At 40.4% G+C, this 18,826-nt stretch overlaps 1 protein-coding gene and 1 long non-coding RNA gene across 3 annotated transcripts in view; one reads left to right on the top strand and one right to left on the bottom strand.

Annotated features, from left to right (window-relative positions):
• Positions 1 to 18,826, top strand: part of stx17 (syntaxin 17) — a 114,895-nt gene that overhangs the window by 66,649 nt on the left and 29,420 nt on the right. The window lies entirely within an intron of this gene.
• On the bottom strand, positions 7,553 to 18,793 carry LOC122549872. The gene is made up of 3 exons (XR_006311688.1): positions 18,097 to 18,793; positions 9,549 to 9,662; positions 7,553 to 9,308 (listed from the first exon to the last, which is right to left on the bottom strand). It is a non-coding gene; the product is annotated as an uncharacterized LOC122549872 (long non-coding RNA).

Here is an 18,826-nt window from a genome sequence, read left to right as displayed (position 1 = left end):
TTTCTCAAGAGTAGGTCAGGTTTTGCACCTTCTCAGTAGGTAATAGGGAAAGCTAATGAAATGTTGGTCCTTTCTTTCAAAGTTAACGGAGTATAAATATTGGGAGATATTGCTAAACCTCTACAAAGCATTAGTCATACCACACCTGCAATACCATAAACAATTTTGGTTCCCTTTTCAAAGTAAAGATGCACTGCAACTGGAGGCAATCCAGGGAAGGTTGACTAGATCAATACTGGGTATGAAGGAACATAGGAACTAGGAGTGGGTGTATGCAATTCAGCCCTTCAAGCTCACTCCACTACTTAATATGATCATGGCCGATCTTATCCTGGTCTCTACTCCAATTTTCTACCCGTTTCCCACTGCCCTTTATCCACTTTTCAGAAACATATCTACAGTCGGTTCTGATATAATGTGATAGTTCCGTTCTTGTGCGATCTCACATAACAAGAAAATTGTGCAATAGCCACATCATTTAAACTAATGGGGCTGGAATTGCATTCTAGTCAATATAGGTAAGCAAGTTCACATTTCACAAATAACAGTCTAAATTCTTCAATCACATTAAAACCAAGTCACAGTGAAGAAACACGCGTTATGCAGAACTGATTGTGTTTCTTTCTGAAACTGTTATTGATTCTGCACCCACTGCACTCTAGGGCAGAACGTTCCACAGGTTCACAACTCTCGAAGAGAAGTAGTTTCTCCTTATCTTTGAGCCTACCGCCTCTCACTCTATATCTATGATCTCTTGTTCGAGACTGTTCCGCTAGGGAGGACATTTGTTCAACACCCACTTTATCAATCCCCTTCAGCATTTTATATACCTCAATCAGATCCCACCTTTCCCCACCCCCTCAATTCTTCTGAATTCCAGCAAGTCCAGGCCTAAACTTTTCAACCACTCCTAGCATCACAGCCTTTTTATTCCTGGAATCAAACTTGTGAACCTTGTCTGAACTGCTTCCAGTGCCACTACGTCCTTCCTTCAAGATTGGAGACCAAAACTGGACACATACTCCAGTTGTGGTCTCACCAACACTTGTATAACTGTAACAATACTTCTTTACTTTTATAATCCAACCTTTTTGCAATAAATGCCAAAATTCCATTTGCCTTCCTTAGTTTATGTCGCACCTGCATACCACTTTCTGCAAATCATGCACAAGGACACCCAAATCCCTCAGCAGAGATGCACACTTAATCTGTTTCCCAATTAAGTAATGATTTGCCTTTTTATTTTTCTGCAAAAACAGATAAACCCGCATTTATCCATATTACTGAGGGATCTTCCTGAGAGATTCAGTAGGTTTGGACAGTACTCACTGGAATTTAGAAGCATGAAAGGCAACCTTATTGAAACATAAGGTTCTCAGGGGGCTTGAAAGAATAGATGCTGAGAGGGTGTTTCTCTTTGCAAAAAGTCTAGGACCAGAGAGGCATAATCTTAGAATAGGCAGGCTCACATTTCAGACAAATTGAGAAGAATTTTCTTCTCTCAGAGGGTAATTGAATCTGTGGAATTCCTTAGCACAGAGCTGTAAATGCTGTGTCATTAAGTAAATGCAAGGCTTAAACAGACCAATTTCTCTTCAGTAAGGGAATCAATGGTTATGGGAGAAGATGGTATAGTGGAGTTTAAGATAACCAGATCAGCACCAAGCTCATTAAAATGACAGAGCATACTTGATGGGACAAATGCTCTACTTCTGATCCCACATCCTATGGTCCAAAATATGACAAAAAAATCTTGCATAGTAAATAGAATGCAACGTGCAAAACTATAAATTGACCTCTTCCATGGCACACTTCTGAAATCTACGCTGTTTTCACTCCATATAAATTTAAAATGTTAGTATCTAAACATTCTGAAAAGGTTTGACCTTCAGCAGTGTTTGCAACTATCTACACTTTTATCTCTCCACCCTGGAGGCTCCCTGTCTCTATTCCTGATGAAGGGCTTTTGCCCGAAACGTCGATTTTTCTGCTCCTCAGATGCTGCCTGACCTGCTGTGCTTTTCTAATCTAGACTCTGGTTTCCACCATCTGCAGTCCTAACTTTTGCCTAACTATCTACACTAATCCCACTGCACTCATATCTCAAGTGCTACAAGCTCTGCATTTTTGCAATCTGATCGGATACTCCTCACATCCAATTTCTAGCCCTTTCCCCATAATCTTTGACCCTGCTGATCAAGAAACTATCTAGATAGTGGGTGGCACGGTGACACACTGGTTAGCACTGCTGCCTCACAGCGCCAGAGACCCGTGTTCAATTCCCGCCTCAGGCGACTCTGTGTGGAGTTTGCACATTCTCCCCGTGTCTGCGTGGGTTTCCTCCGGGTGCTCCGGTTTCCTCCTACAATCCAAAAATGTGCAGGTTAGGTGAATTGGCCATGCTAAATTGCCCGTAGTGTTAGGTGATGCGGTAAATGTAGGGGAATGGGTCAGGGTGGGTTGTGCTTCGGCAGGTCAGTGTGGACTTGTTGGGCCAAAGGGCCAGTTTCCACACTGTAAGTAATCTAATCTAATCTAATCAGCCTTAAATACACACTAGATCCATGCCACCACTCTGAGGCAACGAATTCCAAGGATTCACAACCCTTTGGGAGAATAACTAACTTCCTCTTCAACTCAATCTTAAAATGGCATCCCTTAATCATGAGACTATTCCCAATGGCCCTCAACTATCCCATGAGGGACAGGGCACTGTGAAACGAGAATGAGAATTATGGGAGTAACAGAAGGCAGGAGTATGCAGAATTGGATATATTTTGCAGAGGTCTGGACAAGTTAGTACTTATGACGGGTTGTGGATTGAAGGCGGGGTTAGATATCCGGTCGGCATGGACGGATTGGACCAAAGGGTCTGTTTCCATGCTGTACATTTCTATGACTCTATTACATGTATCTAGAGTACAGGTATGTGGGTGAATTTCACACAAGTAGCTAAGGCACAAACATTGGTGAACAATGTTGCAAATTTAAAAATGGTTTTGGTGAAATACATCATAGAAGGTTTAGAAATTCAGTTGAGAGTCAAAACAAGACACCAAGATTACAAATGGTATATTTCAGTCAAAGTGGAGATGATTTCAAAAGCAAGGGTGCATAATCTGAATACATATAAATGACAGGTTCAGCCTTTCTGATGGGGAATTGGGGGAAGCTCTAACTCATCCAGGACAACAAACCACATTGAGCACTACATGACATTTAGACAGAAGAGTGAAAACTACTGTATATTGAAAAATATGTGCCAAGCATCAAAAATAAATTTTAGTGACGAGAGAATATCATCAGATTCAGCAACACATAAATCAGTGAGGAGCAGCAATAAACAAAATTACTAGAACGCTAAACAATATAAAACACTTATGAATCTGTATCCCTTCTATGAGGCCCTTTGGTCCATCGAGTCTGCACTAACTTATCGACACTAATCCCACTGCGCTCATTTCTCAACATGAGCCAACACTTTTAGGAGAGAAATATGTTAAAATTATTGAATTGAACTGAATGAACTGTATTGTCAAGTACTCAAATGAATACAGTGAAAAGTTTACAAATTGCTACATGCGGTGCTCTTTTAGGTACAAGTTCTTCAGTACAAGTTCTTCAGAAAAAAAATTAGGAAAAGAAAGAAATAGAAAGTCCAACATTACAGAATGTAGGAATAAATTAGAAATATAAAGTTCAGAACAACAGTTCTCCTAACCCAGTCCACACTGGCACCTTGTCTCTAATTTTCCAATTTCTACTTTTTACAGACATAAAGAGACATGGTGATTCCATCTATTTCTTTGGGAGAATGTTTCTAGAATTTGTTTAAATGTACTCATTCCATTGAAACAAAAAACATTTCAAATTAAAAACTTTTTAAAAAAATACTCTTCATTAAAAATGTGAAAAGCATTCAATAGTAGAAATTGTACAAGGCTTTGATTGGCATTATTCATTTATCAAGGATTTGCACAGTACCACTTGGAAAACTTACAAACAGCTGAATTCCAGTGGTATAGAAATGAAACACAAAATCAGGAATGTGTTGCAGAATGGGAGATATAAAGTAGGAAATGATCAGTAAATCCATGTATGCAAAAAAGAACAAGTCTTTCTCAGAGAACAGTGAGAGCTGAATCATGGAATATATTCAAAGCTGCATTATAATTGACCAGGGAATCGAATTATGGGGAAATACAAAAATTGGTATTGAAATCACAAATCAGAACTGCCATGATCTTATCAAATGGTGAAGCAGGCTGCTGGGGATGAATAACAATCCCTGTGCCTATTTGTTATATTTTTGTTATGGGAATTCTATCAACGGTCCAACCATTTCACATTCTCAAGTGTCACCTTAAAAATAGATTTTGTTATGTGCATTTACTCAGTGGTACAGCAATAATTCTTATTCATTCGTGGAAAGTGGGGTCACTGACAAATCCCAATTGCTCCTGAGAAGCTGGTAGCTAGCTGTCTTCTTGAAATGTTACTATCTATCTGGTGCAGGAACACCTACAGTGGTGTTTGTGAGTTCCATGATTTTGCAGCAATGAAAGTGAAGGAACAATAATATGACTCCGGTCACAATCGAGTGTGGTTTGGAAAGGAACTTGCAGATAGTGACTGTCCCATCTGTTTCCTTTGTCCTTCTAGGTGGCAGAAGTCATGGGTTTGGAAGGTGCTATTGAAGAAGCTTAGGTGAGTTACTTCCACACATCTTGTAGCTGGGACCTGGCTGCCACTTTGCATCTGTGGTAAAGGGAGAGAGTATAGTGGATGCAGAGCCAATCAAGTGATAGATTTTGTTCTGGATTGTGTTGAGCTACTTGAGTATTGTTGCTAAGACTCATTTAACCAGGTATCATGTTCCTGACTTACAATCATAGAATCCCTACAGTGCAGATCAAGGCCATTCAACCCATCAAATCTGCATTGACCCCATCCCAACATTCCACCCTATCCCAACAACCCTCATTTACCTAACCTGCACATCTCTGGACACTACAGGGCAATTTAGCATGGCCAATCCACCTAACCTGCATATCTTTGGACTGTGGGAGGAAACCAGAGTACCCAACACTAACCCATACAGACACAGGGAGAACATGCAAGCTCAACATAGACAGTCAGCTGAGGCTGGAAGCAAATCAGTATCCCTAGTGCTGTGAAGCAGCAGTCCTCACCACCTTACCAACTTGTCCCCTTTAGGCGGTAGACACTATTTGAGGAGCCAGGACATGAATTACTCACCTAGCAGTCCCCATTCTATGACCTGCTGTTATAGCTACAGTATTTATATACTTAAAACACTCATGACGTAGATGAAGGAAGCGAAGGCATAGATGATTGAAGTGAAGGCATAGTAGCTAAACTCATAGACAATACCAGATAGTATGAAAAGATGTTGTGAAGAAGACATAAGGAAATGGTAGCCAGATAAAGCTACACTGAGTGAGTGAGCATAAATCTAGTAGATGGAGTATCATGTAGGCAAGTATGAAGATGTTCACTTTTGCAGGAAGAATATTTAAATGGAGAATGACTACAGAATTCCAAGGTGCAGAGAGATTTAGGTATTCTGGTGCACGAGTCACAAAAGGTTAATATGCAGCGGCAGTAGTTAATCAAGAATGCTAAGAGAATACGATCCCTCGTTACAAAAAAATATTAAACATAAAAGTAAGGATCTTACACTTCAGTCAGTCCAGAATGAGGGGACACCATTCAAATATTAGGGGGCACTTGTCCTTTCAGTACAAAGATGGGTTTTTTCTTCAGTGGAACAATGCAACTTTGGAACACCCTGCCTCAGAAGGTGGAGGAGGTAGGATTATTGAATATTGTTAAGATAGATAAATTCTTGTTAAGGAGGTGAATCAAGATTTAGTGGGAATGTGGAATTCAAACCACAAACATAACTCTCGATCTCAGTGAGTGGTAAGGCAGGCATGAGGGGCCAAATGGTCTACCTTTGCTCCTATTCACATATGGCTGGTCCAGTTCAACATCTGGTACTGATATATACTGACCCCAGAAGTTGACAGTGGGGGACTCAACAATGATAATAACATTGACTGTCAAGGGAGATGGTTAGATTCTCTCTTGTTGGAAATGGTCAGTGCCTTGGCACTTGTGTAGTACAAACATTACTTGTTACTTTTTCAAACCAGACCTGAATGCTGTCCTGGATTTGCGGTATATGGACATTGGCTGCTGAAGAGACAGAGGTTCACCTGCCTCTCTTCCAACCTAGTTTACTGCATCAGGTGCTCCCAATGTGGTCTTCTCTACATTAGGGAAGGTTCACCGAGCATCTCAGCTGGGCCCACAGGGGCCTTTCAGTCACCACCCATTTTAATTCCCTTTTCCCACTCCCTTTCTGACATGACCATTCTTGGCCTCTTCCATTGCCACAGTGAATCAGACTGCAAACTGGGAGGAACAAAACCTCATCTTCCGCCTGGACAACCTACGGCCTGGAGGACTCATCATTGAGTTCTCCAATCGCAAATAACTTCCCTCCCATCCCCAAACTCTATTCCTAGCCCCTCTTCCTCCCTGCCACCTACCAGATTCATTGATCAACCAGGTCACACCCTCTACCTGTCTTCACCTATTCCCACTTCATCACCCTTCCCCGCCACTCTCTTTATCTGCAGCTCCCTCTATACCCACCCCCAGTCCTAAAGAAAGGGCAACAACAGAAACATCAACTTCTCCACCTCCTGATGCTGCCTGGCTTGCTGTGTTCTTCCAGCCTCCTGCCTGTCCACTTTGGATTCCAGCATCTGCACGTTTTTTTGTCTCTCTTTGCAGTATCTGAGACATAGAAAACCATACTGAATATTGTGCAATCATTAACCAACATCCACTTCTGATCATGTGACAGAAGCTTTACCCAATGATGTAACACTCTTTGGATGGGGGAGGAGGAGTCTAGCACAAGGTCTTACTGGAGATAAATATAGTGACGCGCCTTGTTTGCTATCATTTTTATTGTTGTGATTTACAGAATTTGTTGCAATATCACTCCAAATTCAGAGTACGAAATAACCTTGAACACATCAGTAAAAAGATCAACAGCTTTTGAAGGTGGACCATTAAATAGCTCTGCATTAATGCATCTAATTTTAAACAGATATCCTCCCTTGACACGATGCAGTTTTAATTCCATACCATGCCAGTATGGTTGTGTCATCCTTGACTCATTACACTGCTCACCATGAGTAGTAGTTTCCATGTACAACACACCACGCAACCGTTCAAATTCACAAGTCCATGCAGCTTGTAATTAAAGCTTCTTTGAGAGGGTGCTCCAGTTTTACTTGAGCAGCAGTTAATACAGGCTACTAATACAGGCTACTAATACTGTAGTTTCAGAAAGTCTTAAAAACAGAAAACAAATAAAAAACAAAGTAGCAAGGCCACAAGTTATACAGTATTAAATATTATCTGCAATATTATTACATGCTGTAAAAACCTCAGCAAAATAAGCCACAACTTTATTGAAAGTTGGTGTCAAATCAGCCACCATTAGCATGCTTCCAGCATGATACACAGATCTAATCGACCTGCCCCAAAATTGTTAAGATAAAACACTGATATATTATCATTTATTTACTTTGTTACCGGGGCATGTGATATGCTGGTAGAAAAATGAAATCCAAATGCTACACGGTTCACTCCGTGTGATAACACAGCACCCGTAAAACCCACGTTCAAACAGGCATCTTGCAACTGAGATGCAACAAACGTTGGAGCTGTCCGTTATGACACAATAATGTCATTATTGAATGTCCTTAAGGTAGTAAAATGCCCCGAGACACTTCTCAGGAGCATTACCAAACAAAATCTGACACCAAAGATACTAAGAACTGTTCACCAGAAGTTTGATCAAAGAGTAAGTTTGAAGGATTGCCTTAAGGAAGGAAAAGCAGGGAGGTTTACAGAGGAAGTGGCAAGGCTTTCAATGGAGAAATGACTCAAACTGTGGTTTGAGATAAGGCTGGAGGAGGTTAGACCAGTAGGGAGGGGCAGTGCCATTAAGTGATTTGAAACAAAATTTTAAAATCAAGGCATTGTTTATTTGGGACTGATCAACATGTCCAGAGTGACAGATGAATCAGATTGGCTGCAATTCAGAACAAACAGGAGTTTTAGACAACCTCGGGTTTAAGGACAGTGGAAGACAGTCAGGAGATTTAAATAGTCAAGTCGAACGGTAACAAAGGCATGCATGAAAGTGTGTTTCACTGGATAAGCTGAGGGAATGGTGGAGTTAGGTGATGTCCCCAAAGTGAAAACAATCATTTAGTGATGATAAAGCAGGTAGCTTTATCTCAGTCAAATATGTCATCAAGATTGTGCACAGTCTGATTCAAGCCTCAGACAGTTATATGGGAGAGGAATGGACTCAAAAACAAGGAAACTGATTTTTTGGGGGGTGGATGAATGGAGTCAATGGCAAGGGAATATAATTTCTTGGAGGAGGGGACAGAAAACAATAACTTCCACCTTCCTGATATTTACTTGGGGAAAACTGACAATCATACTGACACTTTAGGGACAAGAGAAGCATTGAGACAGACAGTGGAGAAGTCAAGCTGGGGGTGACCAGCACATATGTGGAAGTTTCTGTTACCAAATGGCATCATGCAGATCAGAAAGAGGAGACAGATTCTTGAGAGTCATTGAATTTAGTGGTGCAGGAGTAGGAAGATCATGCCCCAGCTACAAACAGGTATATGAAAAGACACCAGTGAGTGCTGTCCCACCCACCTGGATGCCAGTGGCATTTGAGGGGGATGGTGTGATTAGCCCTGTCAAAAACTTCAGCCAGGCCAAGAAAAGCGAGGGAAAGTTTCCCTTTGTCACAGTCACACTGGATTTCATTTGTGACTATGACACATTGGACATGCTGTTTGGACTATGTCTGAAAGTATTTTTGCAATGTTATGGAGAGGACCCTAATTAAAAAGGTAACATCTCTAACTCAAAACTTACACATTACTGTTTTTAATATAGATGATTAGAAAGTGTGAACAGAATCCAATTCTTAATATTTGTGTGTCTCTCCATATTACGAGTAATTAAAAAGTAGTAGTATCAAATGCTGTACTACCTAAGGTTAATTGCAGAGATATATGTTCTTACCTTACAAATACAGTAGTTGCAAAAGCATCTGAACCTACATGCAGTTGAAAAATGATGAGTAATTTTCAGCAGATACGTTTCCACGACTGGTTATGAAAACTTAAAACTTTTTAAGGGAACACCGACAACTCTGTTCCAAAGCAGAACTAAAACAAAAATAAAATTTACCAAGTGTGTGTCTGGTTCCATTTGATAATTCCAACGTTAGACTTACTTCACTTCTGACTAAATCTGATGCACTGAAACATGGAAATATTTATGGCATAAAAGGAGATCATTCAGCTTATTATGTGAAATAGAAGCAAAGTGGATACAACAGCAATGTTTAAAAGGCATCGTAATAGATATATGTATAGGCAGGGAATAGTGAGATCCGGACTACGTACAGCCAAAAATTTTGTAGTTGAGAAAGGCATCACATGTCAATGCAGTCTTGGAAAGCTGAAGGGCTTGTTGCTGTGCTGTACTATTCTTTGTTCTTTAGTGTGGATACTGGAAATCTGAAATAAAAACAGACAATGCTGGAGAAAGTCAGCAGGTCTAGCAGCATCTGTAGAGAGAGTAACAAATTTAATGTTCAAGATGACTCTTCTTTGGAAGTGAAAAGGGCTGATGGGAGCCCCATTCAGTTCTGAATCTTAGACATATTAGTTTTGAAACATTATTTCTCTCTCAAGAGATGCTGCCAGATCTGCTGAGTTTCTCCAGCACTTTCTGATTTGATTTCAACTGCCTGTGTCAGCTGAGAAAGAGCTATTGAGCAGAGTGTTTTTTTATTACTTCTAACAAGAGTGTACACTAATGAACATTTTAAAATTATTTTCATAGAGTGTGGAATTTTATTTGGAGTATATGCCCTTGACAGCAGCCGTTGTCCTTTCCAGGATAACATTTCTGGTTTATCTACCCCAAACTTAGAATCTTAGAAGCTCTACAGAGTGAAAACAGGCCCTTCAGCCCAACAAGTCCACACCAACCCTCTGAAGAATCTCCCACCCAAACCCATTACTCTGTATTTATCCTTGACTATTGCGCCTAACCTACACATTACTGAACACTACGGGCAATTTAGCACGGCCAATTCACCTAACCAGCACATCTTTGGATTGAGAGGGGAAACCGGAGCACCCAGAGGAAACCGCAGACATGGAGAGAATGTGCAAACTCCATACAGACAGTCGCCAGTGGCTAGAATCGAACCCAGGTCCCTGGCGCTGTGAGGCAGCTGTGCTTACCACTGAGCTACTATGCTGACCTGAAGGCACAAAAGAATCTGTATTCCCGACGGAGTTCTGGGACAGTGATTAACATCCAAATAGAAAACCACTCAGCGTGTATATTAAACTGTCACTCACAAAGGAGTTCATGATGCTCATGATCCTCAAGTAATTGGCCATCTTGATGCAACAGTACATGAGAACACCACCATTGGCTAGATCATTTCCAAGTTTCACACCATCCTGACTTGGAAATATATTGTTGTTCTTTCAGTGCCACTGAGTAAATATCCTGTAACTCCCTCCTTAATGACATTGTGGGGTTACCTACAAATGGACTGCAGCGGTTCAAGAAAGTTCCTCACCACCACCTTCTCAAGGGCAACTAGACATAGGCAATAAATGCTAGCCAGCCAGTGACACACACATCTCATGAATGAATTAAACAAAAACCTGCTTTATCATCTTTTAACGTGTACAATAAGCTTCCTCTTTCAATTTTTACATTTCTTGCCACTGGTCCTTATGGTTTAGGCCCCTTGCCTTGTGTTGATTAAATACTGCTCATCAATATGAGAAGTAGATTTACTAAATATCATTTTTTCTTCCTTCCATATGGCATGCACATCAATGAGTTTGGATCACAAGTTTGGATCTTAGCCTCCTCCAGCAATCTTAGTGCAGACGAAAAAAAACTTGAGCCTACACAGAAAATGGAATCCCCATCATGTCCCCAGAAAGCATAGTAATATTATAGCTACAGCAAGATATTACAGGCAGCAATAAAATGAGTCACTCGTTAATATAATTTATTATTGGTGATTAAAGGAGGAATCCTAGCTCCAATACCTGAAAAACTTCCTTCTCTTCCACAATTAGCACCATGACAACAACACAATGTCCTAAATCTTTAACGCACCATGATTTTAAGATTCCTCAAACAGTTATTTAATTAAAGTTTGAGCACCTTAGTTGTCTTGATGACCCTGGAAAGATGGGCAGTGCCTGCTTACACATGCTGCAGGTGACCTGCTGGCCCTGGGCAAAAGGCACAAGAACAAATGCTCCATAATTTCTTGCTCTGCCAGCTGAACAAACACCAATCATTGGAAGGAGGCATGCCAGAGATGGGTGTCCCTGAAGCTGAGTGGGATTGGCAATAATCCAACTGCAACTTCCCGCAGCTGGTGTATGTAAGGGAGGAGGAGCTCACACAGAAAGGGAGTGGGATGTTGGAAACTACAATTTCTTGTCATGGTTGTGGTATGTTCGCCGAGCTGGGAAGTTGATTTGCAGATGTTTTGTCCCCTGTCTAGGTGATATCTTCAGTGCTTTGGAGCCTCCTGTGAAGTGCTGCTGTACTGTGTCTTCTGAAATTTATTTGATTCCATTTCTGCTGCTTCTGGTTGTTCGTTGTAGTGGCTGATATATTGGGTCTAGATCAATGTCCTTGTTGATGGTGCCCGTGGCCGAGTGCCATGCTTCTAGACATTCTCTGGCTGTCCACTGTTTAGCTTGTCCTATGATCATTGTGCCGTCGCAATCGAATTTGTGGTCCTTATCATGTGTGCGTATGGCTACGAGGGACAGCTGGTTGTGGCGTTTAGTGGCTAGTTGGTGTTCATGGGAGCAGATTGCTAGTTGCCTGCTGTTTGCCCTATATAGTATTTCGTGCAGTCTTTGCATAGAATCCTGTAAATTACATTAGTCTTGCACACAATGGGATATGCCAGCCACTACAAAGCACAACCAGAACTGGCAACCAGAAGCAGCAGAAACAGAACCAAATAAATTTCAGAAGACACATTACAGCAGTGCTTCACAGGAGGCTCAAAAGCACTGAAGATGCCACCCAGACAGGGGTCAAAACGTCTGCAAATCAACTTCCCAACTCGGCAAACATAACCACTACCATGACAAACGGCACCCAAGTTATAAATCTTTACACAAACCTTGAATTACAATTTCTGCTCATTGGCCTCAAGAGGATCGACCAGCTCAGCTAAAAGGTAGTGTCTTATGCAGTGTAGCATTTTCTCAATTACTCATTCGAACATCCGCTTATGTATGCTAACTCCTCAAGCTACGTAAGCACAGAAGAAATAGGAGCAGGAATAGGCCAACTGGCCCCCTAAGCCTGCTGCCCCATTCAACAAGATCATGGCTGATCTTTTCGTGGACTACACTTACTCAGCTGCTTAGCATAACCCTCAATTCCTTTACTGGTCAAAAATCTTTCTTTGCCTCACCGTGGTAACCTCACAAAAATTCCACAGATTGCCAACTCTTTGGGTGAAGAGGTTCCTCTTTAACTCAGTCCTAAATCTGCTTCCCCTCAGTTTGAAGCTATGCCCCATGCTTATATTTTCACCCATCAGTGGTGGAAACAATCTCCTTGTTTCTATCTTATCTATTTCCTTCATGATTTTATGTTTCTATAATATCCCCTTCATTCTTCGAAATTCAACCGAATGTAGTCCCAGTCTACTCAATCTCTCCTCATAAGCCAACCCTCTCAGCTCTGGCATCAACCTAGTGAACCGCCTATGCACCCACTCCAGTGTCAGTACATCCTTTCGCAAGTAAGGAGACCAAAACTGCGCACAATACAGTTTATAAACTCCATCCCTCTAGCAATGAAGGACAATATTTTCCTTCTTAATTACCTGCTGCACCTGCAAACCAACTTTCTGTGATTCATGCACAAGAACACCCAGATTCCTCTGCACAGTAGCATGCTGCAATTTTTCACCATTTAAATAATAGTCTATTTTGCTGTTATTTCTACCAAAATGGATGACTCCATATTTCTCAACATTGTACTCCATCTGCCAGACCCTTGCCCACTCACATAACCTATCTATATCCCTCTACAGACTTTCAGTGTCCTCTGCACACTTTGGTTAGATTCAAGCATTTTCCCCATGACAGAAGTTAAGCTAACAGGCCTATAGTTACTCACCTTTTGCCCCCCTCCTTTTTTAAACAATGGCATCACATTTGCTGTTTTCCATTCTGCCAGAACCATCCCAGAATCCAGTGAATTTTGGTCAGTTACGAGTGCTTTTGCTATTTCCCCCGCCATCTCTTTTAATACCTTGAGATGCCTTCCATCAGGGCCAGGAGACCTGTCCACCTTTAGCCCCATTAAAATCCACAATCTTTTATTGGGGGGGGTAAAGGTACTACTATTACCGCTATTGTCAATGTTACCACTGTAGATGCTTGAGTGAGAACACTAATTTAGTGGCACTTCATGGTAAATTACAGATATTTCCACCTTGTATACTGACACCCCTAAGAAGCAGTTGATATAGTTCACTTGTTTTAAATTCTGCATTAAAAGAATTGGACACCTAATTAGACAAAGAGACACCGGTTCCAACCTTCTAAAATCCAATTAAAATCCATTTTTTAAAGTTCTGAATACAATTTTGACTGAAACAAGAAATTAGAAGTTACAAGTTACATCACCAAGCTTTGTTGGATCCCAGCACTAAGCTGAGCAAGGTGTATTGTAAAAGGGCAAGAACAGGAACAGATCAAAAAGTGACAGAGGGCTATTAGGACAGGCGACTGAAGATATGTGTAAAGTAGCATCGTAAAAACAAAAGATCAGAAATTAAGCTAGGGAAAACAAACTTCGGTGTCTGACTGTCAACTTAATCAACTGGTTGAACATTGCTGGAAGTGATGGCAAATTTAACTAATGAGCAAAATTCAGACCTGAGAATAGAACAGTAAGCAATGCACTATAATAGTGTAATCACTGTACATACGACATTCTTTTTAAAAAAACTGGATTAAAGTAAGAAAGTAATAAAGAAGATAAAATACAGCACAGGATTGTGGCAATAAAAGTATGATTTTACTCTGGCATTATTGCCAGTGTCACAGTCTCAATGTATAAACACATTAATTATAGCATTACTGTTACTGTACAAACATTACAGAAGAATAAACCTGCTCAAAACAACTACTGCATTCTACTTGCACTACATGGTTACTGGTTCACAATATTAAAAAAAAGGTAAATCAGTGTTTTCTGTGTGAGAGCCAGTCCCTGCAAATATCAACATATTCTCTTCCAAGAAATCCTTGCAAATAATTCTAGTCGTGGAGATCATTATACATATTGTAAAAGCCCTGAGGACACTTGTTCTACCCTCTGAAGTATACTGTTATTAGCAAATAGCAACAGAAGGATATGTTAATGTCAACAAAAAGAAAATTTAACTTACACAGAAATCTGATGATCTTGTAAGCCATCTTGGATATTTTAGGTTAGATGAGGGGGAAGGGTTTTTTGGTTCTTGTTTTGACATCAATTTTTTTATATACTTAAAATTGCATACAGTTTGTGCACAAGCTAAATTATCCAAACATTGACCATTAATTTATCAGGAAGTTGACTGTAACTGAAACAATTCTAAGACTTCAGCAGAATAGGAAGAGCTTTAAAAGACAGTTCCTACAACACAGACTTCATTGGGAGTACGTTACATCAAAGGTTGATGATAAATAAAATCAAAGTTATTAATAGTGTTTGATTCTGAAGTACTATACAATATTTAAGAATTGAATTGGTGCAAGATGACAGGTCATTGACTTAAAATGTTAATTGTTTCTACTTCACAGCTGCTACCTAACCAGCTGAATATTTCCAGCATTTCGTCTTGCATTCTTTCATGGATTGAAAGAGCCACAGAAAAATTGCCTGCACTGCTTTATCAAAAGTTATAATAGCTCTGTCACATCTACCTGGCAAATACCATGGGAGTATCTAGCTCTAGAAGTGGGCCAACTCACTGAGTTACAGATCTATGCAATGAAAAAAAACTTACATTTACAGGATATAATACCATTCACACATTCTGAAAACCCCAAAGCATTTCAAAGACAATGGAGTACTTTTAAAGTGTAGTCATTTCTGTCATATAGGAAATATGAGTTCCATTCTCTTCGCCAAGTCAGAGGTTATGGGTACAAGTTCCAATCCAGGACTTAAATAAAAAAAACTAGGTTGACACGCGTGTAGTTCTGAAAAAATGCTGCATTCTCAGAAGTGCTGTCATTTCAGTGCGACATTAAATGAAGCCTCATTCTGCAACCTCAGGTGGAAGATCCAATGGTAATATTTCAAAGAAAGACAAAGAAATACTGCTAGTGCCTCAATTAACAGGTTTCCTTCAAACCATATGTTTAAAAAATGATGTGGTCACTTTGTTTATTACTGTTTGTAGAACCATGTGAACCCATGTTTCTCTACATTACAATGATTATACTTCAAAAGAACTTTATTGGCTGTGAAGCACTCTGGAGTACCCTGACAATATGAAAAGTACTAATAATATAAAGTGAATTGTTTTCGCAGCTATTCTGACTTCTTGACCTCCCAAACTACCATAGGGAATCACAGTGTCAGCCAATGAGCTCCTACCACATACATTAAATAGTGTCACAGGTCAGCATGGATACAAGGTGGAATTAGTTAAACGTCTATCAGAAAGAAGACACACATGCTGAATGGATATCTAAGAACAGTCAAGCCGCAAATTAGCACAAGATTGAAAGACATACAGATGATAATTATTGTGGGTTTGCTTATGGTGCCATTGCCCAGGTCTGCACTATATAGTCTATACCCAGTTTCACTTTCCCCGTCATGAGCCGAGGCATTAGAATAAATACCCTTCAGTTCTACAATTTGCATATTTAAGTTGAACTGAAAATATGTGGTCAAAGTCTTTGCTATTTCCTCTCTGACCTTCTTCAACAATACACCGAGGCCGGGTGAATCATCTATCTCAAGTCCCCTTTTTTGTTCAGAACCAATTTCTTTCTGACAGTTATTTCAACAATTGTTCTAATTCCTCCTAAGAACGCCAACCTTCCTCTTCCCATCATCCTATAAAAATGCAAAGTAGATTTTAAGCACCTTCAGTATTTATTTTCCTCCAGAATGAGATTTCCATTGGGTGATATTACCTTCTTTTTAAATAATTCTTTACGTACTTAAACGGCTCCAATTTCTTCACACTAACGGACAATCTTTTTGTATTACCTTCAACCCTCCTAATCTCCTTACAATGTGCGTTACATTCTTCATTATTCTCTTTAGCAATGTTAGTCCCTATTTCATCAAACAATGCCGAGGCAACATTTAGAAAGATGGCACTCTTCACTCCTGTACACAGGCACTTAATATTAAGCAACCATACATATTACAAAAGTCTCTCTTCCCAATCCACTGCCACTACCAACATACCACCACCACACCCCCAATGTAACCTTTACATCTTTGGCAAACCTCAGGGTTGCACTCGGAGAATTCCAGTCAGTTGCCCAGCCAGAAATCATCAAAAATTGCAAGGAATCATGCAGTTCCATTCCAGTCAGTGGATTTAAATATGAAAGATAATAGGCAAACAATGAAAAGTGCCCATTTTTTGCCATACCCATTATGAATTTCTGCTCAAACTATTTTAAGCGGAAAGGATGGAGTATTAGTATAAACCACTCAGTTATCATTCATCATCTTTGACTTATCTGATAACACACTAATTTATGACGTGGTGGAGAAAATAAAGCTTAGTAATTTTCCAAGATTACTTAAAACTTCCAAAAAATGCTCTGCTGATATCATGACTGATGTTCATGGGAAACTGTGACATTGTCCATTTTGGAAGTGGGAACAAAAGAAAAAAGAAAAGAGTATAATTTAAATGGAAGAAAAACTGCAGAAGGCTGCAACACAAAGGGATTTGCAGGTACTTGTGCAAGAAACAGAAAAAGCTAGCACATAGGTTCAGCAGATAATCAGAAGGCTAATGGAATGTTGGCCCTTTTTTAAAATATTTTTATTGAAAATATTTCTTTTTTACAAAATTATAATAATAAACAACCACACGACTCTATAAAAAAAAACAAAGAACAACACAAACAGAACGAAACTATACTCATGTACAAGATAAACAAATCAGTCAAAGTAATAAATAAATAACACCGGTCAGCGCCACGAAACAATAGCTCCTGACCTTCAAGAGCGTTCAATATTACGGCTGCATGTATTTGAAATTCTACCTCTCAGGACACCAAGTTCGCCAAACTAAATCATCATGGCTACACAAAGGCCCTAATTAAAATGGCAGACAATACTGCTTCCAGGTAACCCAAAAATGGCTGCCACGTCTCATAAAAGTTTTCAGGTTTTTGGTGCACCATATTTGTGAGAAAGTCCAGGGAAATATGTTCCATGATTAGCTTGCGCCAACCCAACAGACCCAGGGGTTTCTCAGGCATCCAGCACATCGAAATGCTTTTCCTCGCACAAAAAGTAAGAATATTAAAAAGTTTTTACCCATGTATACTGAGCAGGCCCAGGAGAAGGGAGACTAGTTCCATCTTAACTTTGGTCCCCAAGACCAATTCTATTACTCCTGCCACAGCAGGAGTACGTACGTACAAAGCTTGTGGCAGGACCACAGACAATGAGTGAGATTACCAGTACTTATTTTACACTTGGGGCACATTGAAGATACTCTCACCTTAAACTTCAAGAGATGGGGGAATCCAAGATGGCGGCAACCTAGGAGGATTGCATTTGCTGGGCTCCGTTCCACAACAGCGGCAGGACAGAGCTAGAAGCCATCCCAACCATGTTACTGTGAGTAAAAAAAACAGTGAAAAAACTACAGAACCTGAAAATTTTACTTACCTTTGTTTTTGCTGCAAGAGAATGCCAAAAAAAGGAGGAAGTTAGCCCAGGGCCGGGGTTCAATCCATTAAGGCGGCAGGCTTGCTTACACACCAGGCCTTGGTTGAGAAGCTTGCCAAATCTCGTGAGGTCCTTGGGAAGGAGACTGAAGGAAAAAAAAATCAAGGAAAAATTAGCCCCGGTTTGTGCTATGCTGCAAGACCTGGGGAAAGGACTGACAAGCTCAAGTACCGGGCCAGGGGTGAAAGCAGAGGCTGATTCATCCAAGAGTCAGATTGAATCTCTGGAAACGCAGGTCGATGGTTTGCTGGATTTGGTGGATGACCTTGAGAACAGGGGCAGAAGAGAGAACCTTTGTGTTGCTGGAATGCCGGAGGGGACAAAAGGTGAGAGGCCAGTGGAAAGTTTTGAGAAGTGGCTCCCAGAATTCCTTAGTTTGGAGGCTGAAAAGGGAAGGATGAAGATTATAAGAGCCCACCACGCCGCGGCATGAAGACCAGGAATGGACTAATGCCCTCGCCCTGTCTTGGTATAGTTCCATCATTATAAAGACAAACAGAAATCTTCCAGAACCCAAGAGAAGAATCCAATGGCGTTGGTGTGCGAGGGCTCCAGAATCATGTTTTTCCAAGACATTTCAGCAGCAGTGATTCAGAAAAGGAAGTCCTATGACTGCATCAAGAAGAGACTGAGAGCACTTGGGATCCACTACTCTCCAAGATATCTAGCG

Source organism: Chiloscyllium plagiosum, chromosome 5 (genome assembly GCF_004010195.1).
Source record: "Chiloscyllium plagiosum isolate BGI_BamShark_2017 chromosome 5, ASM401019v2, whole genome shotgun sequence".
Classification (NCBI taxonomy): Eukaryota; Metazoa; Chordata; class Chondrichthyes; order Orectolobiformes; family Hemiscylliidae; genus Chiloscyllium; species Chiloscyllium plagiosum.
Note: the sequence above shows the minus strand (reverse complement) of the source record. Positions and strands in the feature narration are given on the sequence as shown.